At 40.4% G+C, this 21,897-nt stretch overlaps 1 protein-coding gene across 5 annotated transcripts in view; it reads left to right on the top strand.

Moving 5' to 3' along the window:
* The window catches only part of LRCH2 (leucine rich repeats and calponin homology domain containing 2), a 110,805-nt gene that overhangs the window by 5,888 nt on the left and 83,020 nt on the right, over nucleotides 1–21,897 (top strand). The window contains exon 2 of one of the 5 annotated variants that reach the window (XM_075008151.1): nucleotides 21,357–21,491. The exons of the other annotated variants lie outside the window; for them this stretch is intronic. The gene's annotated coding sequence lies outside the window, so the exon portion shown is untranslated. The remainder of the gene's footprint in view (nucleotides 1–21,356; nucleotides 21,492–21,897) is intronic. 5 annotated transcript variants of the gene reach the window in all.

Genomic DNA, 21,897 nt, shown 5'->3' with positions numbered 1-21,897 from the left:
ATATCTTCCTAAGCATTGTTTTTTCTTCCTTTGCTCATTACAGGCATTTAGGATAGACATACACCTGTTTTCTCTCTGATTCTTGTAGGGTGTACAAAAGCTCCATTACACCTTTTTTAAATGTAGAAGTTCGTGAATGAAAAACTCCTACCCCCTTTTAACATAGTTACTTATTAGCATCCAGATACACTCGGAAATTTCAGCAGCTTCATTTCTACCAAGTTAAACACACATTTACAGGGCCAGTGGAGTTATTTCCAGGTGAACTTTCCACAGAGGAAACTTTGGAGTAATGTTGATATGACGACTAAGACAAGGAACTGAAACTGATCAGAAAAACAAGAAACATGCTCAAAATGAACTGCTGCTAAATGTGCAAATTTGACTTTTTTTTGTAAACTGTATGTTTTAATAATCTGAAATATTATTCTTCCATTAGTACATGAAATGAAGAAAAAGTTAAGATATTGTAATTTTTGGTCAACTGTGGTTAGACTTCTACACCTTTGTCACTTAGGCACTTGTAAAATGTCTCGTGTCTTTTTAATTGGGTGGCTCAAACTAATTTACAAGGCATCATAAAAAATTCTGTAAATTCAAAATTTTTTATTTGTTTGGGATTATTTCTGCGTAGGCTAACAAGCAGAACTATGGTAGATTATATTACATTAGAGTCCAAATTTGTTAGTGTGCTTTTTAGTTCTTTCTACATACCACTGGATAGTTTTATCAGAATTAGTGCTGACAGATTGACATTTGTTTCTGAAAGCAAACAAAAATATTCCGTGCCAAGTGCTTATGCACAATGACCTACAACAATCATCTATGAACACAAAGTGTTGTCATTATACCACTTCTTCCTGTTTGTGGACTTTAGAATGAAATTTCTCAGTCCAGCTCTCCTACCAACCATTAAAGAAAATGAATACAACTGATCTCGTTTTTAGAAACTTACAAATTCTTTTTTCCTTCCCAATCATGTTTGCAGCTGTTTGATTTTTTTTTAAAAGTCTTAAGGTAACATAAACTGAATATAAAATAAGAAAAAAGAAAACTTACTTCAGTTGAGTTCCATTCCATTTCCAAATGGTGCACACCCTTTGATAACACCTAACAGAAAGCAAATCACAGTGTTTCTGGGTCTCACTGCTGATCCTGAAGGTTAAAAGAACTGGCAAATGAAGCACCCCTTCAAGAAACATGGGCCCATACTGACTTCCCTGTAGTATGTTTGTTCTCATAGAACATCAGAACTGAGACCAAAATCTCAAGACTTTTTCTTGGTGCCCATCACTATAAAATCTAAGCAGTGGAATACAGAAAAAGACTTCCATGCCCAATGGAAAACGGCTTTGTAGTGGCTACATTGTGTGTTTTGAGTTAGACGAAAGGATCAATGCAGTGTCATTTTTACTAATATACTACATGAAAAAAAGATACATAGTTTGGAAATGGAGTATAATGAAAAATGTTCATTATCCTGTTTCAGAACTATATGTCTATGAAAAAAGAGAGAGCTTTGGAAACAAAGGATAATGAAAAACATTTTAAAAGGATGCGCCCCCTCCTCATGCATTTTTAGGAGTCTGTAGGATATGATGCTAAGATGGATTTCTGAATTCAGGAAACAATTCTGCAGTTTCTGCTCAGTAGGTATTTATTCAGAGAACACCTTTTTGAGCGTTCTGTGATTTACTTGTCCTTCTGTATTTTAATTCATCCAACTTTCATAACTGGCTCTCAATTTGGGAAAACACTGCACTTTATAATGTACAATGAAGGATGATTTAATAGACGGACAAATCTTTTTTCAAGCTAATAATTCAGAATACCCATTGTCTTAGATGCTGTACAAACACATGAAAAGATTTGATTCCTGTACCCATGGGCCTACAGTCTGGTCTGTTCATTGAAGATCTGCCAAATGTAAACACTATGTATATCATTCCTGTACCACCTTAAAGACGAACAGTATACTTTATTAGATGATGAGCTTTTGTGGGACAGACCCACTTCTTCAGATCTGGAGTCTCCCAAACATGATTAAAAATGGAAGGGAACTTACTTCTGAAATCTATTAGAAAACTTGGATTTTTTTTTTTTGTACACTACCAATGTATTGAATCAGAGGCTAAAAAATCCCCTTGCTGCTAGTGACTGGGCAACTTGCAGTGACAAATATGAGGACTTGCAGCAAATTCTTCTCTTACCAAAATAGTCTTTGTTCTTAAAGATGTGGGATGAAGATCCAAATGTGAACAAATGCAGTGGTATCTTTCCCCAGCTTGCGAAAAGCACGACTGTCTCTGCAAATTGGTTTTTCTAAGCAAGAGTAGTACAAAATTTTGCTCATTTTTTCCATTGCTATTCAGACCTATGTCATTAATTAAACTGTCCAGAATCATGCATGCTAATGTTTCTTCTGCTGCTTGGGACAGAGAGGAATGGAGTAATTCCAGTGCTTGCCTCAAAGCAGAGGGGGATAGTGCATCATAAGCCACCACATCACTTGCAGCAGCCCAAAGGCACTGGCGCCTAAGAGAGAAAGAGGTTGTGCTTCCCTTTCAGCAGCTAAATGACTGATTTGGGGAAAAAATGGTTCACATTTGAGACATTAGCAGATGCGTTTTCAGAAGATGGCACTTACTCTTTCTCTCATCTCAGGATTGGTCCTTGTCTACAAGCACTGCTTGATGAGATTGAGTCCAAAAATAAAGTGACTCCAAATGCAGTCTCCTAACTGGTAGGTTTAGATTGGTAAAATTTGCAAGCCTTGTAATATTAAATACAATAGAACTTAAAATAAGTTGTTTTTATTTAAGAAATAAAGGAAGAAGGGCACCATAAACAAACTCAAAAATGCGTAGTTCCAGGAGAAAGTCTATCCAGAGTATTTTGTAGTTGGAAGAGCTTTCTTCCTATAGTTCAGCCAATGAAATCTATTTTGTTTTCCAGAGTTTGTAAAATTTAATGTGAACAAAGCATTAGACATTTGTCTCAATATTAATATTTCCATGAATTGGCAGTTTGGATAGTTCTTACTTTGTTTCCTTCCCTGTTTTTCATTAAAGAAAAACTTTTTCTGAAAAAGGCAAGTTGGGTTGGGTAATGGTCAAAATGCAGTAAGAGTCTTCCATTAACTATTATCTGTAGAAGACTGGAAATAAAATGTATTCTTCAAATACTTTATTATCGTGCTTGTGAACTCAACATGAACAGATTGAGCAGGCTGTAAATTCCAGAAGGGTCTGTATAGCCTGCATATTGCTCAAGTCAGAGTGAAAGTTGCTTCTTCTCACTTACTCATTGCATTGATTACTTAGGGTTTTGTTTTGTTGGCCTATTTCAACAAATCTTTGTTTCAAGCCTTTCCCCAAATATTTGAGATTATCAGGGCAAATCAAGGAGGTACCAATGAAACTTTTTTTTTTTAAATACCGACAAAACCCTGATACTTTTCAGATCCTGTTTGACATGTATTAGCGTAGTAATCATACCCTGTATATTTTAATTCACCACAAATGCTCCAGTTATCTGTTTACATACCACAAGGTATTTTATCATCTGACAGTATCTTTTTGTTCTCTTTTAGAACAAATTATTTATTAAGGAAGCCTGTAAACAGTGAATTTTAAAGGCCTTTCACATGCATCTAGTTTTTCCAGACAGTACCTGTCAAATTACCTTTCTATTATATTTTTTCTGTTTAAATTTGCATAGTGTTCCATATCACTGGGTTCATGTATAGAGCTGTGAAGCTGTTTTTTGAGACACTAGGAATGCAGTTCTGTTTCATATTAGGTGCATGGCTTCCTGTTTCAAAATTAACCCTTTTTATGGAAAACAGTGGACAAAGGTTATGAGTAATTTAGCATCCCTAAATATATAATTGAAACGAAAAATTACTATGAGCTGAAATTGTCTGAATGTTAAAATAATTAGATGGGTTCACAGTAAATGTGTTAATTTCATGTGCAGTATGTTGATATGCCATTTATATTTTCAAAGAAGTCCTGAGTAGTTTCAGATACAGTCTGTATTCCCTCCTCCCCAAGTAATTATTTTGGTTTTGAAAAAAACGTTTTTCTTTCTGCTGAACAAAGGAGTATCCACACTAAAAATGCATTCTGTTGACGTACCAGAACTTGGCACTTTTGTTGACAGCATTCTGCCTCTTCCCCCATGAGGCAGAATGCCTTTCTTGACGGAATATGTCAACAGAAAAGCCGTGTGTTGCTCAAGGGGGCCCTCTATTGACAGATAGGGCTTCTAGGTCACCGGGCAACCCTGTCTGCTCTGCTTCTGGTTGGCCATTCTATCAACAGAGTGGATCAACAGAGCAGTCTGCTTTCATGTGCAGCTGCAATCTGTCGACAGAAGTGTTGTCAGCAGATATCTTCCAACAGTAACTTCTGTCGACAGATCTCTGTAGTGTAGACATAGCCCTGCTGTATAGAGACAGCAGATCAAAATGCTGTGTAAAAGAATTAGATGCATCTGCAGTGTCTTATAAAGTTGCATAGCCCAGCAGATTTAGAGTTAGGTAATTCAGGAATCTATGAGAGTCACATGTAAGGAATGTCTGATCTAGATATTTCTGTTCTTGCACCCTGTTTTGAACCATATGGTTATAGCATGGCAAACTCCTTGCACAGTTGTTATGGTGTTGTAAGAGGATATGTTAACTAAGGATGTGTACTAGCTGTGTCTCCCACAGGAGCTCTTGGTGGTTGAAATAGGAGTTTCCGGAGGGACTGTGGTCCAGCCTACATGATCCAGAACTCAGAGGTCTGTGTGTGTGATTTAGTTGGTCAAAGTGTTGTTTTCCCATTTTCATTACAACCTTTGAGTCAGAGAGTGCTTTACTTACGTGGTCAAAGGGCATGCTAATATTTGGAAGAAGACCCTGCACTCCTTTCAAGTCTGTGCTTTGTCTTTTGGTTACCTCTAAAAGGCAGGTTAGGTAAAATTTCCATTTCAAAAGCCAGTTTTCTCATTTGCTGGTTTCATGGAATCCCAGGAGGCCCACTGTGTAGTGCACTTTGCTACAGGGAATGCATGCAACAGTTCCAAACACCTTTCACAGCAATCAACTGAACTGTGAAAGGCTTACAATGTCTTCTGCTGTGTTTAGCTAGCTAACGTCTTTCTGAAACTCATTTGGATATTGTTCCTACAGTTAGAATCTTTTAACCTTTTTCCTGGTATCATCTTAGACACATAGATTTTGAGTATTCTTGAGTGGTTCTGCAGAATCAGGTTAGGGGGCAAAGGAGAAGAATGTTGCTGTTTGGAGGTGTTGCCTTTTTTTATATATACATCTCCATATATACAACTTGAGAATGATACTGGATTCCCCAATATGAGGGAAAAAATGACAGGAGAGAGAAAATTTACAGCAGCAAAGAATTTTTGATCCAGAATCACTGAGGGAAGGAAGGCTTTGGCATGTGCTGAATATGGGGACTTTAGTCAATACCTGAAGAAATTCTTGCTGGTTACCCTGGAAACTCTGACGACTCTTTCAAAGGAAAGTCATGTCTATGCATGCTGAAACTTAGGGTTTTTACAGCTGCTGTAAGTATTCAAATTTATCGCAGAAGAGCAAGAGTAATAATATTGTCTTGCCTTTGAAAATAGCATTGGCATCTGGTCTTTATTAATTGCTTGGTGATACAGTAAATCCTTTCATATCCGGCAGCCACAGGAAAGGGACAAGGGAGATTGCTGAGTATTCAAATATTCTAGATAATAAAGAGGTATATATGCAGAGTACTTTATTTACCAGCAACAGAAGTATTGTACACCATAAACTTATAGGCTGGGTCTACACGAGCCCCTTGCTTTTTGAAGGGGCATGTTAGTGAGCGGGTTCGAAATATGCTAATGAGACACTGCCATGAATATGTAACACCTCATTAGCATAATGGCAGCTGTGGCGATTCGACAGTGCGCGCCACCCGTGGAGATGTGGACCTTTCGGAAGGACCACCCCAGTTTTTGAAAGCCCCTTCTTTCTCTCTGGTGTTAGAAAGAGGAGGCTTTCAAAAACTGTGGGGTCCTTTCGAAAGGTCCCCATCTCGATGGATGGTGTGCAATTCAAAAGCCGCATTTTTGAATCACGACGGCTGTCATTATGCTAATGAGGTGCTGCATATTCATGGAAACGTCTCATTAGCATCTTTCAAACTGTCTCATTAACATGCACCTTCCTAAAGGAAGGGGCTCGTGTAGACACAGGAATACTGTATTTGCTATATTTATTTGTATTTACTGTCACTATACTGTAACTATGGAAAAAATAACTAAAATTTACTTATGGTTAAAATGCTGGTTGAGAGTTGGGGGTAATAGAATGCGAGTATGAAAGAGTTTACTGTAGGTATAGTTTATCTGCACCAATTGGAAATGCATATGTTCCAAGATTTTGGGAATTATAGAGCAAGGAAATAATTCCTTGGATATCCAAAGGATTCATATTGGATATAGGATTCACTGGGAATCATGACAAATTGTCCCAGGTTCCTCCTTGGCCCCAGCAGACAATTTAGGTACGTAAGATTCCTGGTAAGATATAGCTCAAATCCTATATCCCAGATCTGGAAGATCATTCATAGTGTGTTATCTTTATGTTGTGGCTGCAGCTCAAGAACTTCTCTGAAGCCTGAGTTCTTAATAGATTCAAGATCAGAAGGACTCTTGTCAGATGCTTGTGTTTGGGCTTGATGACAGTCCCTGGATAATCTTGATTGAGGAGTGGCTTTTCAATTACAATTGTAATTTAAGTGCCCATAAATGCATTCAGCCTGGAAACCCACAAAAAGGAGCAGCTGACCCTGGGAATCTGGTCTGCCCAGGGCCTACTGCACTTGTAATGCTCCTAGAGATGAAGGTGGTCCTGAACTGGCTAGCAATGGTGCATCCCAGACAACGGTCCTGATTAAAGTACATAACTAGATCACATCAGGAACCAAGACAACACAATGTGCACGCCTGGTGTTCAGAAGTTCTTTCAGTTGTGAGAGTCTACTCTGCTCCACAAATTGTTCTTGGTTGCTATGTTCCTAGCAAGGAAGGAAACTTCCACCAAACAGACTAAGTTAATCATGGTAGATCTTCACAAGTGGTTCCTGAATTGGAATGTGTGGTGGGTGAGACTTCATTCCAGTGTGGGCTACTAGGACACTTACCTGAACAAAAAGCTGTTGATCTGTGGCACTGCAAGGGACATAAATAGTGTGTAAAACCGTAAAAATGTAACCTATTAAAATTCTATTGGTTAAATGTTTAACCAGGGAAACAGAGGTGTGGGAAGTGCTGCAGCATCCCCTGTATTTTATGTGGGGTTCCTTGCCTTAGGATTTAGTTATTAACTGAAACGGATAAGCATCAAGCTTATTAGTTAACCAGTTAAAATTTACATCACTAGGCACTATGAAAACACTGTGCTGGTGAAAGATGCTTTCTTCTTCCACTTCAATAAAAACAAATGTTCCCATGATCCTTCTCTCCATATTGGCCAGAAAAAAAGTCCTCTTTTTGCAGGAAACCAGCCACAGCAGACTTCACTTAAGGGCAGGACCTCAGATGATTACTGGACCTGAAATGACCACTCAAAGAGAGGGCATTTAACTCCTCTCTAACATCAGAACCCTCCCTTGATAGCCTGGTTTCAGAGAAGTTAGAGCTCTGTAGATATTGTGCATTTGAGCAAGTCCTTTAAGGTTTCATGGCCTTTTGGAAGCCGTTTACCAGAAAGCAGAGGTTCATTGTTTTAAATTGAAAATGTTTATGCTGTTGCCAGTGTGGAACTATTTACCTCCCTACACATTACCATACTGCTTTCATCTAACTTACCCTTTATATGACCCCATATGGAATTAATCTATTTCTTCTCATCATAAATGAATAGAAGACTGACCAGTGTCTCTGCAGCCCCTTTCTGTCTCCTTTATTCAGCACCTGACAATATGAAATGAGAAAGCTCCCCCATGTTGTAGAATATTAGTGTAGTCTTGACAAAGGAAACGGTGGCTTATCTGATGGCCGTACTTCTGACATCAGATTTCTTATCTGGAAGAATATTTCCTTGATGTTATGACAATTGCATAGAGTAACTGAATGCAGGTGCCAGTGTCAGATGAACTTCATGCCGTATGCTACGGTATGATGATAGAGTGGTACAGTGGACTCACCAGAATTCTGCCTTAATAAGAGTATGGCACTGGCAAAAGTGTTTGCCATAACTGCATTTCTGTTTTAAAGGCATTTTCCCATATACTTGACGTCAAAAGGCTCTCATAGGTCTCCTTGGAGAGGATCGGTTCGAGGGCTGATATTGTTCAACATCTTTATTAATGACCTGGATGAGGGGATGGATTTGTGGATGACCCAAAACTAGGGGCACAGGTAGATATGGTGGAGGGTAAGGGTAGGGTCTAGAGCTACCTAGATAAATTGGAGGATTGGGCCAAAAGTAATCTGAGGTTCACCAAGGACAAATGCAGAGTCCTGCGCTTGGGATGGAAGAATCCCGAGCATTGTTACAGGCTGGGGAACTGACGGGTTAAGTAGATCTGTTAGTCTGTAAGGTGCCACATGACTTCTTGTTGATTTTGAAGATACAAACTAACTTGGTTACCCCTCTGATATTGGTTAAGTGGCAGTGCAGGGGATTATAGTGGATCAGAGACTGGATATGTAGTCAAGAAGGCTAATGGCATATTGGGGTGCTTTAGGAGAAGCATTTTCAGCAGATCTAGGGAAGCTGTTATTCCCCTCTATTCAGTGAGGCCACATGTGGAGTATTGCGTCCAGTTCTGGGGCCCCCAGTATAGAAAGGATGTGGTTGCATTATAGCAGGTTCAGTGGAGAGCAGCAGAAATGATTAGGTGGCTGGAACACATGACCTATGAGGAGAGGCTGAGAGGTTATGGGCTTATTTAGTTTGCAGAAGAGAATGGTGAGGGATGATTTGATAGCAGCCTCCAACTTTCTGAAGGGGGGCCCTAAAGACGATGGAGAGAGGCTGTTCTAAGTAGTGATGGATAGCAGAACAACAAACAATGGTCTAAAGTTAAAGTGTGGGAGGTAGTTTGAATATGAGGAAAAACTATTTCACCAGGAGACTGGTAAAGCACTGGAATGCGTTAACTAGAGAGGTGGTGGAATCTCCATGCCTTGAGGTTTTTAAGTCCTAGCTTGACAAAGTCCTCACTGGGATAATTTAGCTAGGGTTGATCCTGCTTTAGGGCGGGGGCTGGACTTGATGAATTCCTGCGATCTCTTCCAGCCATAGCATTCTGTGATTCACATTCGTAAATTCTGCTTGTCTTTGTATAATTTAACCGCAGTTCCTCAGACAGTACACTCACTTAATGACTGATTGCATTTTTCATTGTGATGACAGAGGCTGTGTCAAGGCCTCATTCAATGTGAGGCAGAATTATTGCTTCTATTGAGCTCATAGGTAGAACAGCCACATGGTCATGTGGTATGTTTACAGACCACTATTACTTGGATTGTCAATCCCATAGAACCTGTTTCTGAAGTTGGATGGTGATAGGGTTTTGCGACCGGGTGCTCGCGAACAGGGTGCGTGCTAACAGGAGGGAGTTTTGAGAGGGGAGTTTAGAGGTGGAGCTTGGAGGGAGCCAGTGACTTCTATTGCCCTTAAACGTAAATCCTTTATAACAACCTCTATCTGAAACATTTAATTAACCCTCATATATAATTAGAGTAGGAAATGGAGGCAGAAGCCCAGCAGCAGAGTGGGGGCTATCCTGTTTATTGTGTCGAGTGCAGTATGTATGACTACCTACCCTGTGGGTGGGTGGCGTATGTGTGCGCTCGATGCAAGGAGCTCCTGGCCCTCAGAGACCGAGTGCGTGCTTTGGAGGCCAGGGTGGCTGAACTGGAGGAGCTAAGGAAGGCAGAGGTGTTTGTTGATGAGACTTTCCGGGACATAGTAGAGCTGTCCCACCTCCAATCTGACAGTCCTGATGCTGTTACGGAGGATGAAAGGCTCAGGGAAGGAGAGCAGTCAATGGGAGCAGAGGGAAACCATCCCATAGTTGGGACCCTCCTTCCAGAGGGTGCTGTTGTATCCTCCCGTGCCGAGGATACTTCTCCGGGGGAGGGAGCGCCAGCTGTTAGGAAGAAGCAGGTTTTAGTAGTGGGGGATTCGATCATTAGAAATATAGATAGTTGGATTTGTGATGACCGGGAGAACCGTATGGTGACTTGCCTGCCTGGTGCGAAGGTTGCGGATCTCTCGAGGCATCTAGACAGACTTATGGGCAGTGCTGGGGAGGAGCCGGTGGTCGTGGTACATGTCGGTACCAATGACATAGGGAAGGGTAGAAGAGATGTTCTGGAGGCCAAATTTAGGTTACTAGGAAAGAGACTGAAATCCAGAACATCTATGGTGGCATTCTCTGAAATGCTTCCAGTTCCACGCGCAGGGCCAGATAGACAGGCAGAACTTCAGAGTCTCAATGTGTGGATGAGACGATGGTGTAGGGAAGAGGGGTTTAGATTTATTAGGAACTGGGGACACTTTTGGGGTAGGGGGAGCCTATACAGGAATGATGGGCTCCACCTAAATCAAGGTGGATCCAGACTGCTGGCATTAAACATTAAAAAGGTCGTAGAGCAGTTTTTAAACTAAGAGGTGGGGGAAAGCCGATTCGTGCGGGGGAGCACCTGGATCGGACGGAGACTTCTCTTACACGAGGCTTCATAGATAGGGATTCCCTAGAAGTTAGTCAGATAGGGAACGTGGGAAATAATGTATGGGCAAGATCAGATGTGAAACAATCTCATATAAAAAAATCCAACGCGTCTGTGAAAGGCGGACATATAAATAGTGGTAGTTTTTTAATGTGCTTTTACACTAATGCTAGGAGTCTGTCTAATAAGATGGGTGAACTGGAGTACCTCATATCAAAGGAGGAAGTTGACATAATAGGCATCTCAGAAACATGGTGGAATGAGGACAATCAGTGGGACACTATCATACCGGGATATAAATTATATCGGAAAGACAGAACAGGTCGTGCGGGTGGCGGAGTGGTACTATATGTGAGGGATAATATAGAATCAAATGAAGTAAAAATCCTAAAGGAATCAAAATGTTCCATAGAATCATTATGGATAACAATTCATTCCTCTAATGAATATGGCATTAGGAATATATTACCGACCACCTAACCAGGACAGTGATAGTGATGCTGAAATGTTAAGGGAGATTAGAGAGGCTATCAAAATAAAAAACACAGTAATAATAGGAGATTTCAATTATCCCCATATTGATTGGGTGCATGTCACCTCAGGACGGGATTCAGAGATTAAATTTCTTGATGCCTTAAATGACTGCTTCTTGGAGCAGCTAGTACAGGAACCCACAAGGGGAGAGTCGATTCTCGATCTAGTCTTGACTGGAACGCAGGATCTGGTCCAAGAGGTAACTGTTACTGGACCGCTTGGAAATAGTGACCACAATATAATAACTTTTAATATTCCTGTGTTGGGAAGAACACCGCAGCAGTCAAACACTCTGGCATTTAATTTCAAAAAGGGGAATTACACTAAAATGAGGAAGCTAGTTAAACAGAAACTGAAAGGTAGAGTAATTAAACTAAAATCCCTGGAAGCTGCATGGAAACTGTTTAAAGACACCATACTAGAGGCCCAACTTAAATGTATACCCCAAATAAAAAAACACAGTAAGAGACCTAACAAAGAACCACCATGGCTAAACAGCCATGTTAAAAAGGCAGTGAGAGAGAAAAGGGCAGCTTTTAAAAAGTGGAAGTCAAATCCTAGTGAGGAAAATAGAAAGGAACATAAACACTCCCAAATTAAGTGTCATAATGTAGTAAGAAAAGCCAAAAAAGATTTTGAGGAACAGCTAGCCAAAAATTCAAAAAACGATAGTAAAATGTTTTTTAAATACATTAGAAGCAGGAAGCCCGCTAAAAAAGCAGTGGGGCCCTTGGACGATAAAGATATAAAAGGAGCAATCAAGGAAGACCGTGCCATTGCAGAGCGATTAAATGATTTCTTTGCTTCAGTCTTCACGGCTGAGGATGTTACAGAGGTTCCTAAATTTGAGCCAGCCTTTTTAGGTGACAAATCTGAGGAACTCACTCAGATTGAAGTGACATTAGAGGAGGTTTTGGAGTTAATTGATAAGCTGAATAGTAACAAGTCTCCAGGACCAGACGGCATTCACCCAAGGGTTCTGAAAGAACTCAAATGTGAAATTGCGGAGTTATTAACAGTGGTTTGTAACCTATCCTTTAAATCCACTTTGGTACCAAATGACTGGAAGACGGCCAATATAACACCAATATTTAAAAAAGGCTCTAGAGGAGACCCTGGCAATTATAGACCGATAAGTTTAACATCAGTACCAGGCAAATTAGTAGAAACACTAGTAAAGAATAAAATTGCAAGGCACGTAGAAGAGCACGAATTGTTGGGCAAAAGTCAGCATGGTTTCTGCAGAGGGAAGTCGTGTCTAACTAATCTATTAGAATTCTTTGAAGGGGTTAATAAACATGCGGACAAGGGGCACCCAGTGGACATAATATACCTAGATTTCCAGAAAGCCTTTGACACGGTCCCACACCAAAGGCTTTTATGTAAATTAGGTGGTCATGGGATAGGAGGAAAGGTCCTTTCATGGATCGGGAATTGGTTAAAAGACAGAAAACAAAGGGTGGGAATAAATGGTAAATTTTCACAATGGAGGAGGGTAACTAGTGGTGTTCCCCAGGGGTCAGTCCTGGGACCGATCCTGTTCAACTTGTTCATCAATGATCTAGAAAATGAGGTAAGCAGTGAGGTGGCAAAGTTTGCAGATGACACCAAGTTGTTCAGGACAGTCAAAAGCAAAAGGGATTGTGAAGAACTACAAAAAGATCTCAGCAAACTGAGTGATTGGGCAGCAAAATGGCAAATGAAATTTAATGTGGGTAAGTGTAAGGTAATGCATGTTGGAAAAAATAACCCAAATTACACGTACTACATGATGGGGTCAAATTTAGCTACGACAGATCAGGAAAGGGATCTTGGAGTTATAGTGGATAGTTCTCTGAAGACATCCACGCAGTGTGCAGCGGCAGTTAGTAAGGCAAATAGGATGTTAGGAATTATTAAAAAAGGGATCGATAATAAGACAAAAGATATCATACTTCCCCTATATAAAACTATGGTACGCCCACATCTTGAGTACTGCGTGCAGATGTGGTCTCCTCACCTCAAAAAAGATATATTGGCATTAGAAAAGGTTCAGAAAAGGGTTACTAAGATGATTAGGGGCTTGGAACGGGTCCCATATGGGGAGAGGCTAGAGAGACTGGGACTTTTCAGTTTGGAAAAGAGGCGATTGAGGGGCGATATGATAGAGGTATATAAAATCATGAATGGTGTGGAGAAAGTGGATATAGAAAAATTATTTACCTTTTCCCATAATACAAGAACTAGGGGACACCAAATGAAATTGATGGGTAGTAGGTTCAAAACTAATAAAAGGAAATTTTTCTTCACACAGCGCACAGTCAACCTGTGGAACTCCTTGCCCGAGGAGGCTGTGAAGGCCAGGACTCTATTAGGGTTTAAAAAAGAGCTTGATAAATTTTTGCAGGTTAGGTCCATAAATGGCTATTAGCCAGGGATAAAGTATGGTGCCCCTAGCCTTCAGAACAAGGGCAAGAGATGGATGGCAGGAGATAAATCACTTGATCATTGTCTTCTGTTCTCCTTCTCTGGGGCACCTGGCATTGGCCACCGTCGGCAGATGGGATGCTGGGCTCGATGGACCTTTGGTCTGACCCAGTATGGCCATTCTTATGTTCTTATGATAGGAGCACAACTGGAACTTGCAGTTCAGTTATTTTGGCATGCTGAAATACTTGAAGTTTGGGTTGTTGCAATGTACAGGCTGAAGTACTTTAAATGATTTTTGCACTCACTTTTAAAACCAGTTTTACCAAATGTTTTAATGGAACAATGTTGTCAGTTTATTCAGAATGTGAGTATATTTCATTTACAATATAGCTCTTATAGTACTTTCCATGAGAGTCTCTCAGAGATCAGTATCTTTACCCATCTCTAAAATGAGGATAAAATGAGGAATAGAGAGGTGAAATGACTTGCCCAAGATTGCCTAATAGGCCAGTGGCTAAACCAGCAATAGACTCCTGGTCTCATTGGTCTCAAAGTGGCCTTTTGACTATGCCATACCACCTACTCAAATCTTGAGATAAAGGATTAGATGAATACTTAAGCAGGATAGGCTCTAAAACCTGATGATTTTAGTTTGTGATAACCTCTATATCTGGTGGCTGTGTGGAGTTGAATGGATGAGATTCCTATTGTTAGGTATGATGACAGGAATTTAAAGTTCGTAATCCTGATTGAACCAGGAACAAAGATTCAGTTTTTAAAAGTGTTTTATGAAGAGTTAATTTGGGAAGTCTGTTGATATAATCATCTGATTAGTCTAGGTGAAAAGAATAGAATACAATGCAATAGCAGCAAATATCATGTTAGCTAGTTTTAACTTTGTTATAGTTAACCTGAGAGAAGCAGAGATTTTCAATCAATCAGCCTAATTTGAATTGAATTTCACTGGACAAAAGACCCTACTATATTCCAAGGACTTTCTTACTGCTAATTTGGAAAACGTGCACTGGGGAAACAAATTGATAGTACAGGAATTTAGGATTTATTTATCAATATGTTTGTCTGTGTGTATATAATTTCTCAGTATTGTATAGTTTTAAATATCCAAGATAAGTAGTGATTTTTTTTCTTTACCCTGAGCCTTCTATATTGATGACTCTCTCTTCATCAGAGTTCACAGGCACCACTGTGAAACTGGCCTGGTCTACTTCTGTAAAGACTGATTGAATCCAGATGCTTGCCAAGAATGTTCCATTTATTTTGTGCTGGTTTCAAGTGTGCCAGTGTAATGTTGACAGATGGAATCGAACCTGGGACCTCTGGAGTTTGTAATGTGAGCCTTTCCCCATGTGAGCTAAAAGCCAGCTGGTTGTTAGCTAAGGCTGTAGAGCAGGGATTGGGAGCCTCTGGCCCATGTTCCAAATCCAGGTCATGGCTTCTCTGGATCCAGACTACCACACCCGTGCTCTTCAGCAGCCCCCTCCTGTACGTTGAACAACCTCATCTTTGGTCCCACGCTGGGCCCCCAGAATAGTTACTGTGGCCTGGAGGAAGCCCTGAAGATCAGTTCTCCGTTATCAACCCTCCTCTCCATGTTGCTGGAGTGTGAGGGAGGTGAGGGTCTCAGGAGCCACATCAGTGAGGGTTTTGTTGTTTTTCTTCTCACTTATATGTGCCCCCCCCCACTGATTTTTTTTTTCTGTGGATTGAGGTCCCCAACCCAAAAAATGTCCCTCACACCTTCTGTAGAGTACACTCATTCTCTCTGCAAGTGGTCTTAGTGCCACTAAATGAGACAGTCTGTCACAGCCAGAAGTTGTGTGGATTACACCAGCATTTATGTGAGAAGATGACTGAGTGTTGGGGGAAAGTGGGCCCTGCTGTTGAGGGGAACTTTCCTGTCTTCTAGTGAAAGGATCCCATTTATTTTACCCAGAAGCCTCCCTCACCCTCAAGCGTTCCTCTTTCTGTTCTCCTGTGTAGCAGAGTTCTCATAACCCCAACAAAGCTCAGAATTCTGGTCTTTGACACCAACATATGCTTCAGAATATGTGGAAGAATCCCTCTATGTTGGGAAGCTGTTTAATAACCTGCTTATAGAAAGAAATATTTCATGTGTGAAATCTGACTGTTTTCTGTGGTCTTTGCCCACAAAAGCTTAAGCTCCAATAAATCAGTTAGTTTATAAGGTGCTAGGTAGAACTTCTCATTGTTCTTGCAAAAACAGGTTAAGACAGCTACCCCTCTGAGAAATGTTCATTGTTTGTTTGTTTGTTTTTTTTTTTTTTGCATAGCTGATTACACAGGACTTTCTTACTCAGGAAGAAAGACTTATGGTGGGGATCTGATGTTTAAGTTGACTATAGCCTGCATAGTGGGGACCCTTCTCAGAGCACCAGACCCAGATCAGTGTTCTCGCATTTCTCTCAAGGCAAGATATTTCATGGGAAGATAGCTGTGATTGTAGTGTGGTATTTCTGAAATAAGAGTGGGACATCAGTAAAATGAGTAATATTTTTCGTGTACTCAGCAGTTTATAACTAGCACACGGTGAGATGCTATATAAGTATTCATGTGACTTGTTCCAGGTGATTGTATGTTTTAAAGTACATGACAACTCTAAAAGGAATCCCTTCTAGTGAAAGTAATATAATTTTTAAAAAAAAAAACTTACTGAGATTCTTTGTAAGGAAATTCAGTATTTTGTTTTTTACAAGCTCTTCAATCTAACTATTCTGATTTTTATTTCCTTCAGTTCTGTACATGCAGCTTTAGTTAACGTGGTTTTCAAAAACCTATCACTTGTGATTTTGGTTTTGAAACCAAGAAGAGCCATGAAAAGCTTGAATTCTGCTAGATGGAGTGAGAATTCTCTAGAGTTTAGGTAGTAGGACAGCTTCTGTGAGCTAAGAATTCCTATTTTGCATATATCAGGAAACTAAATATCTGTTTAAACTATAATGGTTCATCTAATTGACATGCTATAATTATTCCATCCTTTTATCTATGGTACCTTCCTTTTAGCATTGTTCCATAGGACTAGACTTTTTAATAAAATCAGTTTTAAACACATTCATTTGCCACACTGCATGAAAAACAAAATGAACATTTTACCTACAAGAATTGTACAGTAACAAGCAGGTGATGGTAGCAGCAATCTTTTGTGTTTGTGTTCATTTCTGCATTTGTTGACAGGGAATGCTGCAGCTCTTCCATGAATGTGGCTTCTTTTCCATTTAGAGATTGTTGACACATGCAAAGCAGCTGCTGCATCAGTCCATATGATAAAAATATAATAGTGGAACAGTCTTTATTTTTTATTAGCCTATGGCCTATAGGTGACACTGACATTTAATAGCAGGAGAAGTTATCAAGTTACACGTTAGCATCCTTTGAATACAAGGCCTTCATGCATGAGCTTTTTCTTATTCTTGAGGATGCCCCTCTTTGACAAAAGAAGCTCTCTTGTTTGATGGCTCATGTGGACTTGGCTTCCTAGACTATGTCGTCAAGTTAAATGTCTGTCATGGTGATAGCAGACTGTGTCGTAGTGTTTCAACCTTTTGTGGGTCCTGATGGGGATGTGTGTATGTGTGTGCACATGTGCACATATGGGGGGGAAGTTACTGAAACACTAGACATTTTTCTGTGCTGTGCTCATACATCCTGTGCAGTTTCAGATGCCTAGTCTACACAGACTAGAATGGGACCCGTCTTTGATCAGTAGTTCACATGCATTGTTGGCTGTAAAAGGGAAAGCTGCAGTATACCTCAGGCATGATTGTAGGGCTGTATGACACAGTAGCAAAGTACCTTAGTCATGTCTACATTCTGGATTCCATCATTGCAGCTCTGTCAAGGAAGATGCAGATCTTGAGATTAAGGTTTCTCTCCGTTGTTTACCTCTTTTGTCATTTTCTTCACAAGGGGAGACTTGCCAGTGTAATTGAAGAGAGGAGAAGGGAGAGACTGGGTATTTGCCTTTATATGAGAGAGGAACAATAGGTAAAACATGTAATTACATTATGTATTTGGAGCGTTCAATGAGCCCAATATTTGGCTCAATGTATTGATTAAACATGATTGCTCTGCTAAGGGATTGCATATGCACTGTGTGTAGGGTAATTAAATTGTAATATCTTAACATAGAATTTTTTATTTCACGTATAAGATGCCTCTCTCAGTACTTGAAGAATTTTTTCTGTACATTGAAATGGCCATATGTAGGGTGACGAGCTGTCCAGCTTTTAAAAGTGAGAGCCCCATCTTTGAACCCTTCCGCAGATGTCCCGGCTTTTTCTTAAGAACAAGCAAATTGTACGGTTTTTTTCTCTCCAACAGTGTTGGTGGGTTCTGCAGCTGGTCAGATCCTTGCTCACCAGCTGCTTGCCCACCAGCACTGAGTGTATAGGGAAGTGTCCAGTTGCCAATGATGGGGGTGGAATGCTAGTGGAAGGGCAAAAATGCAGTGCGCTTTGCCTGCTAGTCTGTCAGCACAGCTTGGCTGTGTGCCTGTTCTTAGCCAGCAGTGCCCTGCCCACTGCACCTCCCCGTCTTGTTTCCAGCAGACGTTGCTTATCCACTGCATGCTGCGGTAGCTGGTGAGTGCAGGCAGCACTAGGCAGCGGCCAGTCGCGTGTTGCCTCTGTTGTGCATCCATCAGTCCTTTGCGTGCTTCCCCTGTCTGTGTCCTTTCCCTGTTTTCCCCTCAGTTCTGCTGATCTTCCATGTCTCCAGTGATGGGGCTTGTCCTATCCTAGTACTGTGCAGAGGAACATCCCTGGTCTGGGTCCTTCCTTTCTCCACTGTGTATGGCTGGGCCAGCACCCCAGAAAAGCCTAAGACCCTCTGCCTAGTGTGCTGGCCAGGAAGTGCTGACATCTGCCAAAGTCGTGGACAGCGAGTTCTGGAGTGTGGGGGAAGTGATTTCCAGCCTGTTCACTTCCAAACCTGCAGGCCCCATGGCACTTAGCACCCTCTTCACCTCCCAGCACCTCACTCTGGGTCCTGTCCCCAGAGCTGCTCCATCCTGTAGGCACCCTCTCTTGCTGAACAACCTCTCTGGGCATTTGGCTGAAGCCCCTGCAGTCAGGTTCCCTGATGCACAATATATCCTTTGAACTTAACCCCCTCCTGTCTATACAGTAGGGTCGCAACATTTGTGGAGGTTGTACGTTGAGAACCCTAGTGGATATTGAATTTTGTGAAGAGGGTAAATAGTGTGGAGCCCCGGGTAAGCGGCAGCAGCCACCAGCACTCCCGGCCCTGGAGCCCTGCGGAAGCGAGGCCACTTGCAAATAATTGAATTCACGAATGTGGCACTCAAATGTCATGACCTTGCTGTACTGCAGCCTGGATGTGGCTGGGTTATGACAGCAGATAGCAGCAACCTAGAGGTGTTAGCTGCCTTCTGATACTGTGCAAGTGGGAAAGAACAGCTGGTTCTAGCTATAGGGCATGGTGAAAGGGGAGAAGAAAAGAGCTCTGCAAAGACGCAGGGCCAGGTCATCTCTCCCTTTGTCCCTTCCTCCTCCAGAGTGATTTGGAGGTAGCTCCAATCCCTTCCTTCCTGTGCAATGCCAACTTGGGCTGTTGAGGTCCCTCCTGCCCTTAAGCTCCTAGGGTCGTTTGTCCAGAAGCATCCATGGTCCTGCTGGACTGGAGAGTGCCAGTTTTTGGATGTGCAATTTATTTTGTACAGTGATCTCTGCTGCTGCTTCATTCATAGAATCATAGAAACCTAGGGCTAGAAGAGATCTCAGGAGGTCATTAAGTCAGTCTAGTCCCCTGCTCAAAGCAGGACTAGCCCTAACTAATTGTGTGGTTGTATAAATCGAGTTCCAAAATAGGTTTGTTGTTTGCTGGTTGTTTGTACATCATGTTTATAACTCTGAGGTTCGCCTGAATGCTAAAAGCGAAGGAAGAGTACAGTGTGAAATACAGTGTGCAGTTTTTACAGGGATTATAGTTGGCTGCCAAATACAATTTTTGTAATCCAGTGACTGGGTCTTGTACATTTAACTAGACCAGGGATTTTCTTTCTAGCTTTTAATGGTTTTGCTACAGATACCATTTTCAGATGGGGAGAGTTTCATTTTCTACTGTTTATAAAAATCAAAACATCTTGGAAGCAGAAAATTTTGTTAATTAGGGTGATGGTGACAGCCTACGTACTATTTGTTAATTATATAGATTTTCTTTTAATTCCATTAAATTACAGTAATAACACCACTTTTAATTCCTTTTTGATCTAAAAAAAATTTGCTTGCAAGAGGAAGTCTGTTTCTCTGGGATAAGTTTGAAATGTAGTTTTAACTATTATCTTTGAGATACTTGTTGACACTGGTTTTGAATAAAGGGACACATCTGTGGGTTTCATACATGTGCATAAAATTTCCCTTGAAGTCATGTCTAAGTGTTTGTGAAAGAACTTGCCCAAAATGTTCAAATTAATTGTAAAAAACTGTCATGAATATAAACCATGCAATAATGTGCACCCACATCATATTATGTACTGCAAGATAAATTTACAGCATGTCAGTGTTACTTAATTATTAGAATAATTGGTGTAAGCAATTGAGCTATCTACCCTGCAGTAACATAGTATTGCCTAGCAAGAAAATCACTGGCAGAAAAATAAGTTCCTCTTGTCCGTCTGAAATATAGTCTTAAGGTCTGCTCCTATTTAGATGTGTATATATACTTGTAACTTCACTGACACGAATTCCCTCATTTACTTCAGTAGTACTAATAATGTAAGTTCAGTTGCTCACATGTAGTTTTGTAGGCTCAGCCCCTGTCAAGTATTACCAGAAAGTCTGGAAAAAAATGACTATCTGTTACCAGGCAGGCTTGCACTTAGGTTTTCCTTTTAGTTTTGTGCAGAATTCTAGGTAGAAGTTAATTTAGATAAAATCCCAGATTTACATATTTTAATGGAAACCTTGTGACTTCAAATATTTGAATTTAGATTTTCAAACATTTTCAAATTTTTATTTGCAGTACGTAACACAGATGACGTGATTAAAAGCTCCTAGCTAACATGTGCATTTGTTTTCTATATAGATTGTGTGTCCTTTAATGCATATTTTATTTAATATAACGAGGGTTGGCAAACTACGTTTTTATTTGTTATAATTTTGAGTGATATTGTTATTTATAAGCATTTTTATGTTTCATCCACATGATGAAAGGGAATGGAAAATCTTTCATAGACCTATTTAATAGCAAGAAGAAAAATCTAAACTAAGTGGAGATAATGCTGAAGAATGATAGTGCTGTAATAATACTTATAAAAATTTAATAACCATAGACACTGAGATTTAAACAGTTCAGACAAATTGTCAACATCATATATTATAAAAATATAGTTAAATTAAACTTTTACATTGTCAAGCAGCGTTTTGATTTCTTTTGCCTGACATTTTCTTCCATGGAAATATTTATCATGTGTGTGTGTTGTAATGATGTTTAGTGATTTAAAAATCTGATTCTTCCAAGTTGACATATAATTAACAAATGAATTAATCCCATAAGTAAATTTACTTTCGTTTAGCAGGTTAGTTGGGGAGAAGAAGCTGCAAAGCTCATCTTGTTAGTTTAGGTACAGAATGGTGTTCAGTTACTCACTGAAGAAAAAGCCTTACATAAATGTGCTGTTTCAGATACACAGAAATACATAAGCCTGCCTGTTCCTCAGTCTCCCCATTTCAGAAGATATGGGCATGCTGCAGCCATAGATGCTGTCTGAAGAAAATATATTCATGAATGAAAACTGTGTATTGAAAGATACTGTGCAGGTAGTTAATTTTATATAAAGGTCACTTATTATTGTCATCTCTAATGTTCAGGGATCCGATATTGTTCTAAAAACTTGGACAGAGATATTGGACACTGCAGCCCTTACATTAATGTCTATTTCTTAAGTGATGTTACTGATGCTTTGTACAAAAATAATGCATTTATGCATGCAGTTAAGTATTTAGACCAGGGGTGGGAAAAATCAGGGCTGGGGGTTGGATTTGCCTGAGGAGCATTTCTTCCTGGCCTGCCCAGCTGATTAGCAGAGTGTGCATACCTACAGCCAGCAGCATGTGTTCAGCTGCACCCCTCCTCACCCCCTACACCTTGTTTCATTTGCTGCCGAGCTGCTCCTAGGATTTTCCTGCAAGCTGTGCAGGGAAGGGTTGTGATGAAATCAGGGTG

This window comes from Carettochelys insculpta, chromosome 13 (assembly GCF_033958435.1).
Source record: "Carettochelys insculpta isolate YL-2023 chromosome 13, ASM3395843v1, whole genome shotgun sequence".
Classification (NCBI taxonomy): domain Eukaryota; kingdom Metazoa; phylum Chordata; order Testudines; family Carettochelyidae; genus Carettochelys; species Carettochelys insculpta.
This window is presented reverse-complemented; position numbering and strand designations above follow the sequence as displayed.